At 46.2% G+C, this 19770-nt stretch overlaps 1 protein-coding gene across 3 annotated transcripts in view; it reads right to left on the bottom strand.

Annotated features, from left to right (window-relative positions):
* The window catches only part of FLNB (filamin B), a 166377-nt gene that overhangs the window by 97684 nt on the left and 48923 nt on the right, over window positions 1–19770 (bottom strand). The window lies entirely within an intron of this gene.

Raw genomic sequence — 19770 nt, forward strand, 5'->3', positions numbered from 1 at the left:
AAATTTGCTTCAAAACACTTGAGGACAAGAACAGATGAAATATGATTCCAAAATGCTGTTAATGGATGTCACTGGATCATGGGTTCAGGAGCATGTAAGATACCACTGTCTCTACTTTTGTACATGCCTAAAATTTTCCATAATAATGGCCGGGTGCAGTGGCTCACTCCTGTAACCCCAGCACTTTTGGGAGGCCGAGGCAGGAGGATTGCTTTGAGCTCAAGAGTTCAAGACCAGCCTGGGCAACATGGTGAAACTCCCTCTCTACCAAAAAAAAAAAAAAAAAAAAAATTAGCCAAGCATGGTGGCTCACTCCTGTAGTCCCAGCTACTCAGGAGACTGAGGTTAGAGGATCACTTGAGCCCGGGAAGTGAAAGTTGCAGAGAGCTGAGGTCACGCCACTGCACTCCAGCCTGGGCAACAGAGTAAGACCCTGTCTCAAAAATTGAAAGAAATCATTTCACAAATATAGACGATAAAAAGGAGTGACTGCATCCAAGAGGTAACAACCTGCTAACCTGGTAGTATACAGCCTACCAGATTGTGTGTGTGTGTGTGTATACGTGTGTGCACGTGTGTATGTGTATACATGCATGTGTGTTTGCTGCCTGAATTCATGTTATTCAATAGGTAGAAATTTTTTTCTTTTCATTAATCATTATGTCCTAGACATCTTTTCCCTATAAAAAGTTTGTTTCTGTTTACATTCCTATCTATAGATTTAAGAGGCCAGTTAGTTATCCCTGCAAATCTCACCAATGCTGGGTGTTATCAATCATTTTCATGTTTGCTATTCTGACACGTCAGTCATTCTTAAGAGTAAGCCGTGACGCTAATGCGTCCTCTTGTGAGGAGGAGAAGTGACCAGCCAAAATCATGGCCCCTTTCTAGTCCTTCCCTTGCTTAACAGAACATGCCATGCCATGCCCCTGGCTAGCACCTTCCAGGAATCTCATTGCCATTTGTTTCCACTTCCCCTGCCCTTGCCTTCTCTGCAGCTATCCATCTCCTGCACCCCCTGCAACTTTTTCTCTCTCTCTCCATTTCCCTATACCCATTCTCCACCAAAGATACTCCATAGCCAGCTCCCATTCTACCAGGACCCCAAGCTACAAACACGGGCACTATCCTGGACTCCTCCTCTTAAACTCTTGGTATAGTTTCCACAATGTGTCAATTCTATCCTTACCTAACTCTTTTGGCAAACCCTTTTCTACACCCTCCCAATAAACATTTTTGTCTGGCAGCCTTGAAGCTGAATCACTGTTCACATAACCCCAGAACCATCTTTCTTGTCAGGTACCTCTGTGCTTCCAAATTCACCAGGGTCCCCACTGCACACAGTCAGCTCCTTAAACATACAGCACCTCAGAACCTACATAACCCCCATCCAATCTGCTTTCCACTCTTGCCACTCCCACCCACCATACTGCAGGCTCAAAGACTCCTTGTTCCTGGACTACATCTTGTCCTGAGCCCCTAGACCTCTTCATGTGTTCTCTATCCTTTTGATGGGAAGACCTTCACCCATCCTCCTGTGGAATAACTCCTGGCTCATCATTCTGACACCAGATTCTACAGCTGGTGGCGCTTCACTCCCACCAGCATTTATGTGTGAGTTCCTTGGCCTCCCACCTCACTCCAGAACTGAAATCGCTTGTTGGGGAGTGACTGAGCTATCTGCATCTTGGTGTCTCCCCAGCCACCCACCGAGAGCCACCTGAATGCTGGTTGAACACATGCCAAATTACACTTAATGAAACCCAACCACAACCACATGAAAAGCATACTCACATGCTGATAAGGGGTGCATGGCATGCCACTCAAAACTGAAAGGGTGAGAGCTTTATTTTTTTAATTAACCTGATTATTGTTATATCCTCTTGCAACAAAAGACCCTCTTTAAGAGCCCACACCCAAACCATCAGAGAGAAATCATCAGAATTTAATTAATTAAATTAATCAATCAGAATCAATTTTGCAGTTGCAGATTCAGTCATAATAAAACTCGATCATCTAACCTGGAAAAAACAAAGAGTATCAGGGAGTGGCTGATAAGAAAAACTGATTCAAGCAATCCTCACTCAAAGTTAAGGTTCCCAAGGACTTTCTCTGTAATGAATTGTATAAATAATAACTTCGAAGCAGGACTGTCTACATAATTCATGGGGCTCAGAGAAAAATGAAAATACAGGGTTCCTTGTCCAAAACTGAAGAACTTCACACCAACATCCATTTTCTACTCCCCAAATGTATCACTAACGTTTAAGCCAGGCCCCTAAATACAAGAAACAGATACAAATTCACTGTGTTTTCTTGTAATTTAGCTCAAGAATGGCTTTCACTACCCACTTCCTCAAATTCCATCCTTTGCCATGTGTTGCTGTCTTTAACTGTTTGAATCTAGCTTCACACACAGCCTCTTGCTTTTTTTAGTTTCTCTTCTTCACTCTCTTTTGCAAGTATGAGTCTTGTTAATCCTGGGGAGGATAATCTGATTTTGGAACCATTTCCCAGCTCATTTCTCAGTATTACCAGAAGATACATCAAACTTAACTCCTAGGGGAGCAAGACCTGCCTGCCTCTAGACCAGTGGTTCTCAAAATTTAGCAGGTGTCAGAATCACCTGAAGGACCTGTTAAACCACAGAATGCTGGGCTCACTTTTAAAGTTTCTGATTTAACAGGCCTGGGGTGAAACAGGAGAATTTGAATTTCCAATAAATTCATAGGTAATGAATGCTGATGCTCTTGGTCTGAGTCATAAGAGTAATTCTGATCATTCCATATTCTGTTTGTCGTCTCCTTTACTGAAAGCCTTTATATCATGGGTTCTTCCTGAGTGTGGGGAAAACCTGTGCCTTTATTCTAACCAATAGAAAAATGGCAGAGGTGATGGGCTATTACTCCCATGACCATATTATGATACATGAAACTCCACTTTAGCAGACAAGAGACAGATTCTCTTGCTGGCTGTGAGGAAACAGGCAGCCATGTTATGAACTGCCTATGCAGAAGGCCTCATGGCAGAGATATGAGCGTAGCCTCTAAAACCTGAGGTTAGCCTCCAAGCAACAGCTAGTAAAAAGCTGGGACCTGTCAGTGAGACAATCACACGGAAATGGATTCTTTTAAAAACCTGAATGAACCTGAATGAATCTGAATGAAGTAGATTTTTCCTTAGTTAGGCACTCAGATGAAAACACACCCTAGATGGCACCTTCCTTACAGTCTCGTGAGACCCGGAGCAGAGGACCTGGTCTTAAGCCATGGCTGGACTCCTGGCCCACAGAAACTGTGAGACAATAAATAAGTGCTGTTTGAAACTGCAACTCCCCAGTGCCAAAAAAGAAAAAAAATTAAGAACTTCAAGATAGCAACAGCAGAGCAATAAACCAAGTACAGGGCCCTTCTGAGCACACAGGTCATGTGGTCATGAAGCCAGCCCTCCTTTTGAGGTCCTGTGGTGAATCAAGGAGCAATGGTCTGCATAAAACTCCAGGCCCTGCACAGAACTTGGTTATCCAAGGAATTCACCCCATGGGACCAGACATTTCCTGAGCTGGAAGTCCTTGACCATGACTGAATTTTTTGGATTAGCTATCCTGTTATTTGGTTGTTGTTTTGAAGTGCTATTGATTACGGAGTTACTACCTACTGATTATCAGAAATTCCAGATCAAACAAGTTTCCATGCCAATTTCCTCTAAGTTAAAGGGAGAAGAGCAATCTTCAAAAGGGTAAACAATAAATAAATAAATGAATAAATAAATAAATAAATAGTGGGTATACTGTCAGGGTAATGGTGGTGGCCAGGCACCCTCAAGGCATTGATCTCTTGCAGCAGGAGGGATTGGATGGAGCTATGAAGTCTCATCCGGCCACAGGCATTAGTCTGCAAAACTCAAACTTTCCCAAGTTATATGTTAAATGCTTTTCAAAAGCAGACTTGCAGATTTGATTCACAAACCTAACATGAAATCATTAACATGAAATCAGCTTGCTCTATTTTTACCCAGCTTACACATGCTAGTCTAAAGGAATGAGACACGAGTCTTTTTCGAAAAGATTTTGGGGGAAATATGACCCAGTTGAAGTCTGAGCCAAATTTACAAAAAATACAATGCCCAGAACTTCTGTTTCCAATTGAGTTCAAGGTGGGTGTCCACACGGGAAAGCCCCCTTTATGGTCTCATTGGGATAAATGATACCTTCCTTCTGCTATTATAAGGACTAGAGAGAGAGCAGTTCTCATTCCAAAACTGATTTTGACAGGTGAAGTTTCAAATGCTTCACCAAACTCTTGGAACAATAAAAAGATGGCGACGTGCCCAAAGACCTCCAGGTTCCCATCCACATGAAATAGGAGACTCCCCAAGCCTCGAAAATGAAATGTTACACAGCATCACAGGGTCAACAACGTCTGACCATCACGTAGATGAGACACTTTTCAGACCTGAACGTGCTCTGCAATGTTTACGCCCAGGGTAAAACATGGAGCAGAACCTTAAGAGGAGGAAAAGGCCAGATGAGCCGGAAGCCTTTCAGCAGGATTCCACGTGAAGACTTGCTCGAGGGCCTTTTTCGGGAATAAAATAAACCAACGCCTACCAGGTCCGCCTAACCACCTAGAATCTGCTTAGATTTCAGTGGGTTGGAATTGGGCCATGGGTTTCTCCTCCCCAAATCCAGCCAATAACAATTCCCACATAACTGGTCTTGGCTCTGGACAACCCTGACCCTCAAACCACATACATTTTCTCAAACTACTTAAAATTACTCAGTGTTGCTTATAAGTGAACACGGTGGGTGTGTTTTGTTTCGTTTTGTTTTCTTTTCAATAGCTAGAAACTTAATTTGAGCTACTGCAAATTCTGGGATGGAATGTTTTCATTTCACTTCTGTAAATCAGTTCTCTGGTCCTGGTGAAGGAGCATTCTGGAATGGATGCATTTACGGGGGTGGAAACCGGCTATTTTTAGGCAATCTTCAGAAGCATCTTGGAAACATCTTCTTTGTGGATGAGTTCCCCAGAGGTCAGGGAGATGGTGGCCTTTTACCTCTCTACTCACATCAGGAGGGCCCAGATCCATGCAACCACGTGTATGCCTACTACATTCCTGCACCAAACCATCCAGGGAGTTCCCAGAGGTCAGTTCCAGCAGCTTCTCTCCTGGTTGTTACTGATTAACCGGGGTGGCAGAGGTGGTAGCCCATGAGGAGAGGCATGGACAGACACTATTCCACATTTTTGCCCTCCTGGGAAGGAATAGGTCATCCTTTGGCCACAATGCAGGTAGCTGCTGAGTCAGAAACAGCCAACAAAGTGACTGTAAGAATCAAGGAGAGGCCAGGCATGGTGGCTCACACCTGTAATCTCAACACTTTGCGAGGCCGAGGCAGGAGGATCACTTGGGGTCAGGAGTTCGAGACCAGCCTGGCTAACATGGTGAAACCCCGTCTCTACTCAAAATACAAAAATTAGCTGGGCATGGTGGTGTGTGCCTGTAATTCCAGCTACTTGGGTGGCTGAGGCACAAGAATCGCTTGAACCTGGCAGCCAGAGGCTACAGTGAGCCAAGATCGCTCCACTGCACTGCAGCCTGGGAGACAGAGGGAGACTCTGTCTCAAAAAAAAAAAAAAAAAGAATAAAGGAGAGATAGGGGTGTGTAGGCCGGGCGGTTCATCTCTGTAATCCAGCACTATGGGAAGCTGAGACAGGAGGATAGCTTGAGCCCAGGAGTTCAAGACCAGAGCCTGGGCAACATGGGGACACCCTGTCCCTACAAATAATAAAAAAAATTAGTCAGGTGTAGTGGAGCATGCCCATTAGTACCAACTACTTGAGAGGCTGAGGCAGGAGGATTGCTTGAGCCAGGAGATCGAGGCTGCAGTGAGCCAAGCCATGATCATGCCACTGCACTCCAAGCTGGGCAACAAAGTAAGACTCTGTCTCAAAAAAAAAAAAAAAAAACGAGAGAGAGAGCCTGTAATCCCAGCACTTTGGGAGGCCGAGGCAGGCAGATCACGAGGTCAGGAGTTCGAGAGCATCCTGGCCAAAATGGTGAAACCCAGTCTCTTTTAAAAATACAAAAATTTGCTGGGCGTGGTGGCATGTGCCTGTAGTCCCAGCTACTTGGGAGGCTGAGGCAGGAGAATCACCTGAACCCAGGAGGCAGAGGTTGCAATGAGCCAAGATGGCACCACTGCACTCCAGCCTGGGTGATCGAGCGAGACACCGTCTCAAAAAAAAAAAAAAGAGAGAGAGAGAGATGGGGTGTGTGCTTGACACAAGTTACCAAGCCCACACACACTCACACTAAGACTTGGCCATCTAGGGAACAGGATGCCACGCACTGTGCACTCTGCCCCCTCATCTCTACCACCCGGAGAGGCTACGTGGTAGAGGGGTTGCAAACACAGGCTCAGGAACCAGTAGCTTGACTAGATACATCAGTTTGAACAATCCATCTCTGAACCTTACTTTTCCTCATCTACCAAATAGAAATGGCCATGGTCAACTACTTCCCAGGGCTGTTGTAAGGAGTAGGTAGGTTAGAGAATGCCAAGTGTCGGCCGGGCACAGTGGCTCACGCCTGTAATCCTGGCACTTTGGGAGGCCGAGGCAGGCGGATCACTGAGGTCAAGAGTTCGAGACCAGCCTGGCAAATATGGTGAAACCCTGTCTCCACTAAAAATAAAAAAATTAGCAGGGCATAATGGCAGGCACCTGTAATCCCAGCTACTTGGGAGGCTGGGGCATGAAAATCACTTGAACCCAGGAGGCGCGGTTGCAGTGATCCGAGATCACACCGCTGCACTCCAGCCTGGGCAACAGAAAGAGACTCTGTCTCAAAAAAAAAAGAAAAAAAGAGTCAAGCACAATGCCTGTCTCACAGTTGGCTGCTTAATAATGTTCCCTCCCTCCCCTCCATCCTCATTTTCCTAATACTTAAGTACCTGCTATGTGCCAAACACTCTTCCCTAGGGCCAGACATCCACAAGCCGTACTCCAAGTGTTTTGTGCAAGCAGCAAGAAATGAAAAGAAGTACCTTGTGAATTAACAGGTGGTTGCAATGTTCAATTTGTCACTTCTCTGAGCCAAGCAATTAATTAGGATGGCCATGACCGCCACCTCAAGGCCCCTGCTCTCCTGCTCCAAAGGGAGTCTGACCCCTAACGCTGCAGTGAACCTGGGGCACGTGAGATCTCCGCAAGGAAGACACGTCTGAGAAAGAATTTTAGGTGGTTCTTGGTGTTGCTCTGAGGGTCTTGGGCCATGCTGGTCTTCTAAACCACCCAGCTCAGACGTGTTCTTCTTGCAGAGATCTCACATGCAGCACCAAGAATCACCTAAAGAATTGAACTATGGGCCGGGCACGGTGGCTCACGCCTATAATCCCAGCACTTTGGGAGGCTAAATCAGGAGGACCACCTGAGGTCAGGAGTTCGAGACCAGCCTGAACAATATGGTGAAACCCTCTCTCTACTAAAAATACAAAAATCAGCTAGGCATAGTGGTGGGAGCCTGTAATCCCAGCTACTTGGGAGGCTGAGGCACAAGAATCACCTGAACCTGGGAGACGGAGGTCGCAGTGAGCCGAGATCACTCCATTGCATTCCAGCCTGGGCAACACAGCGAGACTCCGTCTCGGAAAAAAAAAAAAAAAAAGAATTGAACTACTGATATTTTATCAGACCTCCCTGAAAGAGAAGAGCAGCACATATGGGTCAGGAGTCTGGCCCCTCTTTTTTTTTTTTTTTTTTTTTTTTTAGACAGCGTCTCAGTCATCCCGGCTAGAATACAATGGTACAATCTCTGCTCACTGCAACATCCGCCTCCTGGGCTCAAGCGATCCTTCCACCTCAGCCTCCTGGGTAGCTAGGACTACAGGCATATGCCACCCACCTGGCTAATTTAATTTTTTATAGAGACAGGGTTTCACCATGTTGCCCAGGCTGGTCACAAACTGGCCCCTCCTTAACATCCCAGTTTACCTTGCCCCAGGCTCACCTGGCCTAGAACTCCTTCCCCATCCCCTCTCCCGACCTGGCTAATGCCTCTTCTATATCCAACTCTGTGCAAAACTAGAATAGATCCTGTCTGTCTTGGCTGATTGGGTGAGCCTACAGCAGCAGCAGCAGCCTGTGAAGAGCTGCTGCAAGGCCACCCCACATTGAAGAGCTCAGATCTCCTGCATCCAGACCCCAAGCCAGCAGGACCTGGTGCCCACTGACATCCCAGGTCAGCTTTGCAGTTTCTCTCCATCCTTGCCTGTTTTCTGAGCCCAAACCAACCATGGCTGAATTGTAGGCTTCAGCTGTCCAAACAAAAGGGCATTCTGAACCAAAGCGGGGACAGCTGACAGCTCTCCTCAGTTCCTCAGTCAAAACCTAGCCAGATGCAACCCATCTCCCCGGACAGCAGGTTAAGGAAGACCATGTCGGTCAGCTGCCCAGGACCAGTGTCCCATTTTCAAGTCCCACAGCCCTTCCATCCACACAGCCAATGAACTGTGCACTTTGGCTCAGGTACCCCAGAGGCCCCTGGGTAGGATGAAGGGGACCAAGCTGGCTTATCTCCTCCTGCTCAGGGCTTTTCTCCAGGGCCTTGATCCAATAAAAGGCTGCATGCCAACAAGGCAGACTTAAGGCCCTGACAACTGATGCCTATCTGTGGCTTTTGTCCCCTTCTCCCTCCCAGGCATGCAGCTTCCACCTAGATGGTCAGCCAGCCTCCCCTGGAAGTCAGTGGTGTGCCTGTCTTTCAAATGGGCAACAAATGATATGAAATGAGCCACGGCTTCAGGACCTGAACAGTGGGCGTGCCTGCTCCATGCGCTCTTTCCCCGATTGCCAGCCAGGAGCCCCGACAGCGCAGTCACCTGGCTTTGGCCTGCACTAGGAGAGGCACAGCAAGGTGAGGGAAGGAACCTGGGTCCCAGTATCAGATGCCCTGCCAACCTCAAGACTGAAAAAACCCACACTCTACACGCTTTCCACAACTGTTTTTATTGTTAATGGTTTTAAGAAAACCTCTGGCCAGGCGCAGTGGCTCACGCCTGTAATCCCAGCACTTTGGGAGGCGGAGGTGGGAGGATCACAAGGTCAGGAGATCGAGACACCCCGTCTCTACTAGACTAAATACAAAAAGGCCAGGCGCGGTGGCTCACGCTTGTAATCCCAGCACTTTGGGAGGCCGAGGCGGGTGGATCACGAGGTCAGGAGATCGAGACCACGGTGAAACCCCGTCTCTACTAAAAATACAAAAAAATTAGCCGGGCGTGGTGGCGGGCGCCTGTAGTCCCAGCTACTCCGAGAGTCTGAGGCAGGAGAATGGCGTGAACCCAGGAGGCAGAGCTTGTAGTGAGCCAAGATCGCGCCACTGCACTCCAGCCTGGGCGACAGAGCGAGACTCTGTCTCAAAAAAATAAATAAATAAATAAATAAATAATAAATACAAAAAATTAGCCTGGCGTGATGGTGGGCACCTGTAACCCCAGCTACTCGGGAGGCTGAGGCAGGAGAATGGCGTGAACCTGGAAGGCGGAGCTTGCAGTGAGCTGAGATCGTGCCACTGCACTCCAGCCTGGGCGACAGAATGAGATTCCGTCCCAAAACAAACAAACAAACAAACAAAACAACAAAAAAAACCTCTTTGTTACAGTGGTTAAACTACAATGTGGGGGATGTTCTGGGCTTTGGAAGACCAGAAGTCTCATGGGCCTATCTCAATTGGTAAGAGAAAACATAAACCATAGTAAAATAAAAGTAGACAAGGGGACCGAAGTTGGCTGGATTTCCAATTCTCTTTCTTGCTCGTGAACTACTCAAAGATCACAAAGAAGCTGTTTGAATTAATTTTTATCCATCACTGTGTCAAGGGTTCAGTTAATATAGAGTTGACTTGGCAGGTCTTTTTATGTTAGTAGTTTTTCAAGAGATGATACAGTAGATCAGGAGCGCCAAGTGGTGCTAGTACACTGTGTTGAGAAGGATTCTGAGGCCACATCTGGATTCAGCAAAAAAAAAAAAAAAAAGACTGCTAAAATGTATTAGAAATGTCTTCCGTGAACAAGGCATGGAGAATGGAGGCAGTGAAGATTAGCAATGCCTGCCCTGGGCATGGCATGGGCGAGTCATGGCCAGGATTTCTCCGCAACAGAACTGAGTAAACATTCCCTAATCCCTGATTTGAGATTTCTACTATAGGCCCATAACACATTCCTTATGCATAACCTCAGACTTCAAATTCCCTACTTTGCCAACTATTCCTTCTGTTCTCTCTCACTTGCTGGACAATTTTTGCCTCAAATAGTTGGAACGAATCACTTCATAAATACCTTACTTTTATTTTGGGATAGTTTGGTGAACTTTCAGCTCATAGAATCTATGATGATGTACTGCTTCATAAATTCTCCCAAACACCCTATTTCTTGTTAACAGGAATCACTGTGTTTAAAAGTTCCATTTTCATCACCCAATGCCTTTATTTTCAATGCCACTTTTGAAAAGGTAAAATTTTGAGAATTACTTAATACCCAACAACAAAGCCACACTGGACTAAATAAATGATAAATGAGATGGGTCTGCTAAAGGGCCTAGGATATAGTAACTATCTTACCACTTTCTATCACTGGGAAATCCTTTAAAAGTTAAAACGAGGATTCTAACCTCTTGTAGAAAGGTTAAAGAAGGAAAACAAAAAAGCAGGGCTTGATGGCTCACGCCCGTAATCCCACCATTTTGGGAGGCCGAGGCAGGTGAATCACCTGAGTTCAGGAGTTCGAGACCAGCCTGGTCAACACGGTGAAACCCTGTCTCTACTAAAAATACAAAAATTAGTCAGGCGTGGTGGCGGGCGCCTGTAATCCCAGCTACTCAGAAGGCCGAGGTAGGAGAATAGCTTGAACCCGGGAGGTAGAGGTTGTGGTGAGGCGAGATTTCGCCATTGCACTCTTGTTGCCACTGGGCAACAAGAGCAAAACTCTGTCTCAAAAAAAAAAAAAAAAAAAAGAAAAGAAAAGAAAAAAGAAAGCTTAAAGAAGAAGAAAAAAAGTATAGACACTCCAAAATGGTCAAAGCAATTGTGTTCTAAACTAAGTTTTAAACCTCAAAGCAACAGGTCGCTATACAAAGTCATTCTGTTGCTGCCACACAGTTCTCCTGGACAACTGACAGTTCAAGGCCCCCAAGGACGCCTGGGCATGAGCAGAAGTGGAGGAGCTCAGAGGCTCAGGTTAAAGCCCAGCATGGGCTCTGGAGACCTCAGCCTGATGGCAGTCTGTGTCTCGCTCATAGCTTCCAGCTACAACAGCTCGGCAAACATTTCCAGCTGAAATAATAAATGCTGGCTGTGAATGGCGGTCCTCGTGACCCTTTGACTCCAGCTCAGTTTGTCATGTGGTGAGGCCACCTCACCCGAAACACAGCCCATGCTCCTGTGAGCTCAGCCCAGCCCACCCTGGGGCTGTGCACCCCGCAGGGACTCCCTCAAGGAAAAGAGTGATGGGTGAAGGCAGGAGGAACCATGCCAGGGAAAGACTCCTAAACACCTCTTCTCCTTAGATCCACAGCAACCAAAATACAATGGCAGCTCGCTCTTTTCCAGCCCCCTCTCCTGGGCCAGACCCTGTGCCACTTGCATCACCTTGTGCAATCCTCACAATGACCCTGTGAGGGTGGCTTTTAGGGTTAATCCCATTTTACAGATGACATAACAGAGGCCCACAGAGGTGAAGCCAACTGCCAAAAGTGACATAGGGGGACAATCTAGATGGAAACTCACTTCTCTCTGTTGCCAAAGCCCAAACTCCTACTCTTGCTACTTCGCTGAATCTACATCATCTCATAACAACTTGATGAGGTGAGTTCAATTACGACTCCCATTTTGGAGGTGACGAGACAGTGCAGAGAAGTGATCCATCCACATGCTGTGCTTGGGAGGTAAGCCAGGCTTCTCTGCCCCCCAGGGCAGGGCCTCTGAATTTCCACCTGCCCCAATCATTCCCATGATGCCTACGCTGCCGAGGCTATCGGGGAAAAACATGGTGGACAGGCAGCATATGAACCATATAAACACAGGGCACAGAAGCACAGAGAGCACAGTCCCCTTGTCTCAGCCGTAACTGACTTGGCCTCTACTACACCCTGAGAACTGGGGATTTTTTTTTTTGAGACAGCATCCGGGGTCTTGCTCTGTCACCCAAGCTGGAGTGCAGTGGCACGATCACAGCTCACTGCAGTATCGACCTCCAAGTCTCAAGCAATCCTCCCACCTCAGCCTTCTAAGTAGCTGGGACTACAGACACCTGCCACCATGCCTGGCTAGTGTGTGCGTGTGTGGTGTGTGTGTGTGTGGCGGGGGGAGACAAGGTTTTGCCATGTTGCCCAGGCTAGTCTTGAACTCCTGAACTCAAGCAATCTGCCCACATTGGCCTCTCAAAGTGCTGGGATTACAGGCGTGAGCCACTGCACCTAGCTGGAACTGGGGATTCTAATGATAATGGACTGTCCCTACATTCAAGAGGTCCCCTATGCATGCCGCACTGCTTGGCACAGAGCTATTCTCAGATAACTCCTTGAGGGAATCAGGGAACTTGAGAGAAGATGCAGCTCTGTTCTTATTTACCCAAACCTATCAGCCTGTGTGTTTTCCAGAAAACAGAAATTAGAGTTACTCATATACTACTTGAAGATTCAATTTGCTCTATTTTTCTTTTCTCATATTCAATAAATATTTCCTAACTGCCAGCCAGGTGCAGTGGCTCATGCCTATAATCTCAGCACTTTAGGAGGCCAAGGCAGGTAGATTACCTGAAATCAGGAGTTTGAAACCAGACTGGCGAAACTCAGGAGTTTGAGACCAGCCATGGTGAAACCCCATCTCTACTAAAAGTACAAAAATTAGCTGGGCGTGGTGGTGAGTGCCTGTAGTCCCAGCTATTTGGGAGGCTGAGGCAGAAGAACTGCTTGAACCTGGGAGGCGGGGGTTGCAGTAAGCCAAGATCGCACGCACCACTGCACTCCAGCCTAGGTGACAAGAGTGAAACTCCGTCTCAAAAAATATATACATATTTTCTAACTGCCTACTGAGCTCCCAGCTCTGTGCTGAATACCAATTATACTTTTAAATGAGAAAGTTAAATTGGCTTTAAATGACTCTACAAAGAGATAATGACATTATTATAATGAAAACTGGTGTCTCCACAGGGCAAGACATTGAGGACCTTTTAAAGGAAGAAAAAAAAAAAACCTTTTGGCTTTTTGTCCCTCATACTAGGCTATGTTTCCTGAGAGTTTTTTCCCCTTTTATAATAAAAAGTTAGTAATAATAATAAATAGGATAGGTATTTATCCTTTAATTGCAAACTTATAAAAGTTGAGCTTTGTTACAAAGTCAGATCAAGGTGGCTTCCTTGGTTTAAAAGGGGAGAAATCAGCTTCCATTTTTCCCCTGTAACTCACCTCAGGTTACAACTTATATAAGCCTGCTATAGAGATGGCAGCCTGCCCAAAGATTGTGAAGTCATAAAAGGGAACAAAACTCCTAATTTAAAGTCTTGAGTAGGAACCAGGCTGAGGAAGATTCCAAATAATTTATAACTGCTGGCTCTGACCATCACCACAGAAAAGGGAGGAACCCACAAGAAAGGAGGCCCTCAGAGGACAGATAGGGGGAACTCTGCCTGCTTTACCTACATTGACACTTTCTGGATGGTTCCTCCCTGTGCCCTGTCTTTAGCTCAGCTGACGGCTCAACTTTATATCCCCAAATCTGGACCTTTCAGCCCACAATTATGTGAGGAGGCCTCCAAACACACATCCTACCCAATCCCAACAGAGCTCTCTGCAAATTCTCTCAGCCCAGGGACCGACCTCCTTCTTACGGGTGGAATTCCATGCCACCAACATCCAGAGTAAAAAGCATGGTGCAGGGATGGGTGGAACCCACTCAAAGAAAGGGCAGGTCGCTGGCTGAAGTAACTGGTGGCCAAGTCACCCAGGAGTCAGGGGCATTAAGTCAAGTCAGTGATGGGGCAGCTAGAAGTTCAGATGTCCTGCTGGGTCGTCAGAGAAGCCTGGTTCACCTCCCAAGCACAGCGACTTGGCAAGCTGTGTGACCATGAGTGGGTCTATTCCCCGTGCTCAGTCTCCTCATCTGCAAAATGAGAGTCGTAACTGCCTCGCCTCATCAGGCTGCGGTGATACGATGGAGTAAAGCAAGCAAGCAGCACTGCCTGATGATCGGCCCATCAGATTCACGGGGGGCTACTACAACCACTGTTATTACTACCATAGTATTATAACGCATACCAGTTTGGGAGCTAAGGGTGCCTCCCCGTTGGCGTTGTGAAAAGGATTCAAGCCATTCAATTCTGGTTCAAGACTGCTCGGAGCCGAATGCCCTAGAATTCCGCCTTCTAGCACAGATGAGCATTCCATCTGCTAACGACCACAAGAGCTGGGTCCCTAATGGGACACAGAATTAAGGCTGATAGAATCAAGATGTTTCTTGCTCGGTGAGCTGCTGAATGAACTGGCAGTGTGCTCTAGTCTGCAGGCCACCCCAACTCCTCCCACAGATTCCGGGGCAGTCTGCAGGGGCCAGGCTGGGCCACTGCTGAGAGAAAATTAAACACAAGGTCCGTAAATTCAATTTGAAGTTCCCTAACATGATTTCTCTTTCTAATGGGAGATGGGGGAGGTTTTGATATTAAAGTGATCTTTAGCCATTAAAGCAGTTCATTACAAGATAACTGGGTGGGGGGAGGGAGGGAGAACTGAAAACAAATGCCTCCCTGACAGTAAGTGGTTAAATAAACTTTACATTCAAGCAAGAGGAAAACAGGCTGCTGTGAAAAGAATAAGAAATGTTTGTTTGTTCCAATATGAACAGGCTTCTATGATGTATTAAAGGAAGGGGATAATTTGTAGAAAAGTATGAATTGTACAATCCTGTTTTTCAGAAGTCATGACTGCATCTGAACAGAAAGATCTGGAAGCATAAACACCAAACTGTCCTCATTGACTCCTTTAGGAAGAAAACTAAGAAGCTGATGGTGGAAGATGGGCTTTCATTTTATTGTTGTTATTTATTCTGCATTGCTTGATTTTTTATTTTTATTTTTTTAATGGAGTCTCGCTCTGTCACCCAGGCTGGAGTGCAGTGGCACGATTTCGGCTCACTGAAACCTCTGCCTCCCAGGTTCAAGCGATTCTCCCACCTCCGCCTCCCAAGTAGCTGGGATTACAGGCACCCACTATCATGCCCAGCTAATTTTTCTGTTTTTGTAGAGACTGGGTTTCACCATGTTGGCCAGGCTGGTCTTGAACTCCTGACCTCAGGTGATCTGCCCTCCTTGGCCTCCCAAAGCGCTGGGATTACAGGCGTGAGCCACCGTGCCCAGCACCCCCCGAAAATTTAATTTTAAAAATTTAAACTACATGTTACTTTTTTCTTTTTTTTTTTTTTTGGAGGCCAGGGGAGACAGGGTCTCACTCTGTCACCTAGGCTGGAGTGCAGTGGTGCAATCACGGCTCACTGCAACCTTGACCTCTGAGGATCAGACTCCCAACTCAGCTTCCTGAGTAGCTGGGACATTTGGATCCCAAGTAGCTGGGACGGTCACCACCATGCCTGGCTAATTTTCATAATTTTTGTAGAGACAAGATTTCGCCAGGTTTCCCAGGCTGGTCTCAAACTCCCGGGCTCAAGCAATCCTCCCATCTCGGTCTCCCAAAGTGCTGGGATTACAGGAATGAGCCACCACGCCCTACCCATCTGTTACTTTTATAATAAATCTTGACATACACTATCAAAAAAAGAAACATAGTACAATACATATGAAGAACTCTTCATCTTAACAAACTTGCTTGTCAGGATCTATAGGTACTAATGTGGGGAAATCAACAGGTATTATGAAATGATAAAAGCAATGTGTATGGCAGGTTCAAATTTGAGTACAGGGTACTACAGAAATAATATAATTGAATTCATCTATGTACAGACTGTCTCTTGACAAGACAAAAAACTGTTCCCAGGCCACGCAGTTGCTTCTGGAAAGAGCAGCAAGGAATAGAGGTGAGGTGGGGTGGTAGGGCAATGGCCTTTCACCTGTTTGTTTAAATCGCTAGTGCAATGTTACCTATCAGCAAAGGAATACCTGGAGACTCTGTGGGTTTGCCTGAATGTCTTTCTGATGCTCCTTGGCTCAGCTTTCTCAGTGGCCATCCAAATGCCTTCCATTCCTCACCAGACACACCCGTCCTGGACAAGCAATCTCCCAGCCTCAGGAGATGGACTTTGCCATTTCCAAACAGCTTGCCAGAGGAGTAGATGTTAAAGATTACATTGCAAAAGATGGAGTCATTTGGTTGCCTTTGGGCATGTTTTTCTTTTTTCTTTTCCTTTTTTTTTTTTTTTTTTTTTTTTTTTTTTGAGACAAGGTCTTGCTCTGTTGCCCAGGCTGGCCTCAAGCAATCCTCCTGCCTCAGCCTCGAAAGTAGCTGGGACTACAGGGGTGTTTGCCACCACACCCAGCTAATTTTTTGGGTCAGCCAAGCACAGTAGCTCACGCCTATAATCCTAGCACTTTGGGAGGCCAAGGTGGAAGGGTCACCTGTGATCAGGATTTCAAGACCAGCCGGCCAACATGACAAAACCCCATCTCTACTAAAAACACAAAAATTAGCTGGGCATGATGGCACATGCCTGTAATCCCAGCTACTTGGGAGGCTGAGGCAGGAGAATCGCTTGAACCTGGGAGGTGAAGGTTGCAGTGAGCTGAGATTGCGCCACTGCACTCCAGTCTGGGCAACAGAGCGAGACTCCATCTCAAAAAAAAAAAAAAAAGAGACAGGGTCTCACCATGTTGCTCAGGCTGGTCTCAAACTCCTGGGCTCAAACAATGCTCCCGCCTCCGCCTCCCAAAGTGCTGGGATTACAGGCATGAGCCATCATACCCAGCCTTGGCCATGTTTTTCAAGCCACCAAAAAACAAAAACAAAAAAACACCCACCTTCCTAACTCCCTTGTGCCCCTGTTCACTTGCACCGTAAGAGAGCTTGTCCATTATGCAGAGGTCCGACCTCCCAGTGAGAGGTGAAACCTGAGGGCCTGGCCCTGTGCAGTTACCCCCCTGAATCCTCACAGCTGCTTTATGAGGAACTGCTGTTGGCTCCATTTTCCAGATTAAGAAAAATAATGAATAGGTCAATTAAACCCAAAGTCAGAGTTGATAAGCAGCAGAGCAGGAATTTGAACCCAGGCCATGACTCTAGAATCCACTGTTGGCCATTTCACCCTGGAGACCCAAACGGGAGTACACAGGAAGATGCCCAAACAAGGACATCATGGTGTTACAAAGGCTTTAAAAACTCAGAACCAAGGAGGGGGAAAATGCTGAGGGTTACATCATCCTCCTTAAAGAGATTTATCAGTGTGCCCCTGAACTCTGGCCCACGATAAACGGTCGTGGCAGTAAGATAAACAGACCAAGTACACAGCAGATCGGCTTTGCTGCTAAAGGGGGGAACACATTCTAACATTCCTGAGGCGCACTATCCAAGGGCAGGGCAGGCAAGCAACACACGATAAATATCCAAGGCATCACCCCATCCACCAGCTGCTGTCGTGGCTGGAGACGCAGTCCACAGTCAGGGCTCTTTATGACCAGCTCATCTAAACAGTCTGTGCCTGAGTCAGAAGCTGCTTCCCAGCTCAACAAGAACCCCAGCTGCAGTGCCTACATCTCAGAGCAGTTCTGCCTGAACCTAGCTCTGAAAAGCTAGGTCCAGCATCCCCCTAGACCACACTCACAGACAAGGCTCTCTCCTCTTACCACCTGGCCTGTTTACTAAAGTTTTTCCTTCACTCATGTTTTCTTTTTTCCTTAGCTTAAGTAATTATGTCCTGGAAATCACAGGTTTGATACATTAGTTGCATTTTACAAATACATGTGAGAATTTTTAAATGTGTAACATGAGTATCATCTTCAGTACCACCTCTTAGAAAAGACTACCAGATGTTAGCTGGTTTTTCCAGAAAAGGGGGTTTCAGTGGCCAAACAACTGGGGGCACACCAGACTAAACAATTTTTTAACTGCCACAGGACTTCTCAGAGCCTTTAACATGCCAACGTACATTGACAATCTCAAAGAGAAGGCTACAGTATCACAGGGAATTTGCCAACACTATTGGACTAGGGGATGTTTAAAAATTTTATCTCCAAAGAGACTAATGTTCTCCAGACGATAGTTTGGTAAGTCCACTTTAAACTGCTCTTCAGATCCTCTACAAACAAGTCTCCCAAACATTCCCAGAGGCTGGGAGGTTACATTCTATAAAACTGGCAGGAGTGAGGATGAGACACAGGCAATAAACACACAGAAAGAAAGGAAGACAGGAAATAAGGAATTGGAGCTTTCTCTAATCTACAACTTTCTGTGGCAGTGATTAAGAAATTAGAATCTCGCTATTTGGATTCAAGAAGTTTTGCAGATAAAGGACAATAAAAAGCAGTTTTCAAAACGCTGTCCCTAATTAAGGATGCTAAAAGGAAGCACACCCTTTTGCACAATCGTTAGCCACAGTGTTTATGAAATCCTGGCGACAACCAACTCACTTAAAAACCACATTAAGGAACATCTTATTGTTCCAGTGCAAACTGTAATTCTTAAACAACAGGCGATGATTTTGAGGAATTTGGGTGAAAACCAGCTTCTCCTCCTTTCTAGGTTTCCTTTAGAGCTTCTAATGGCAATATGTTGTCTGTGATGAAGACTTAGACAAGTAGGAAGATGCAGAGATGGAGCCCCATAATTTGGCCCACTGCTTACATCAGTAGAAAGAGAGGGAGTCATCCTGATGTGGGCAACTGGAACATCGAATTATGTGAAAGGGGGAAACCTTCAGAACCTCCAGCCAATTGCCACTTCACTCTAAACTTCCTACACAGGAGAGGAAAGAGAACTTAGTAAAAGTTAGTAAAAATTATTTCTGTAATAACTAAAATACATCCAAGTAGCAACCCTAATGCTACTTAAAGATAAAATGCTCACATGCACTATAATATCAATGAGCCACAAAGCTTGAGTGCTAATAAAATCCACTCAACTGGCCAGGCACAGTGGCTCATGCCTGTAATGCCAGCACTTTAGGAGGCCGAAGCGGGCGGATCACCTGAGGTCGGAAGTTCGAGACCAGCCTGACCATATGGTGAAACCCTCATGTCTTAAAAATACAGAATTAGCCGGGCATGGTGGCGCATGCCTGTAATCCCAGCTACTCGGGAGGCTGAGGTAGGAGAATTGCTCGAACCTGGGAGGCGGAGGTTGTGGTGAGCTGAGATTGTTCCACTGCACTCCAGCCTGAGCAACAAGAGCAAAACTCTGTCTCAAAAAAAAAAAAAAAAAAAAAAAATCCACTCGACTTACATGTGGTATTAGATCCAAATCTGAGATTCCATCAACTATAATGTAAGTGGAACCAACCTAACCCAACAACCACTAATCAACAAATAACTACCAAGGGACCACCCACCCAGTCAACCAACTACCAAACTACCCATAAAAACCCAATTGGATTCATCCTAGACTACTCTCTCCCACCAAATCCACTCTCCCTGAATCCTGTTAGCTGCCTCTAAGTTGTTCCCTAGCCCAGCAGCCATCAGCTAATGTCAGGCCCCTTTACTGGTCACTCTATCTAAGCCTACAAATAAAAACTCTTCCCAAATCTCCCCACTGAACCCAGAGGGTAACCTCATA

Source organism: Nomascus leucogenys, chromosome 4 (assembly GCF_006542625.1).
Source record: "Nomascus leucogenys isolate Asia chromosome 4, Asia_NLE_v1, whole genome shotgun sequence".
Classification (NCBI taxonomy): Eukaryota; Metazoa; Chordata; class Mammalia; order Primates; family Hylobatidae; genus Nomascus; species Nomascus leucogenys.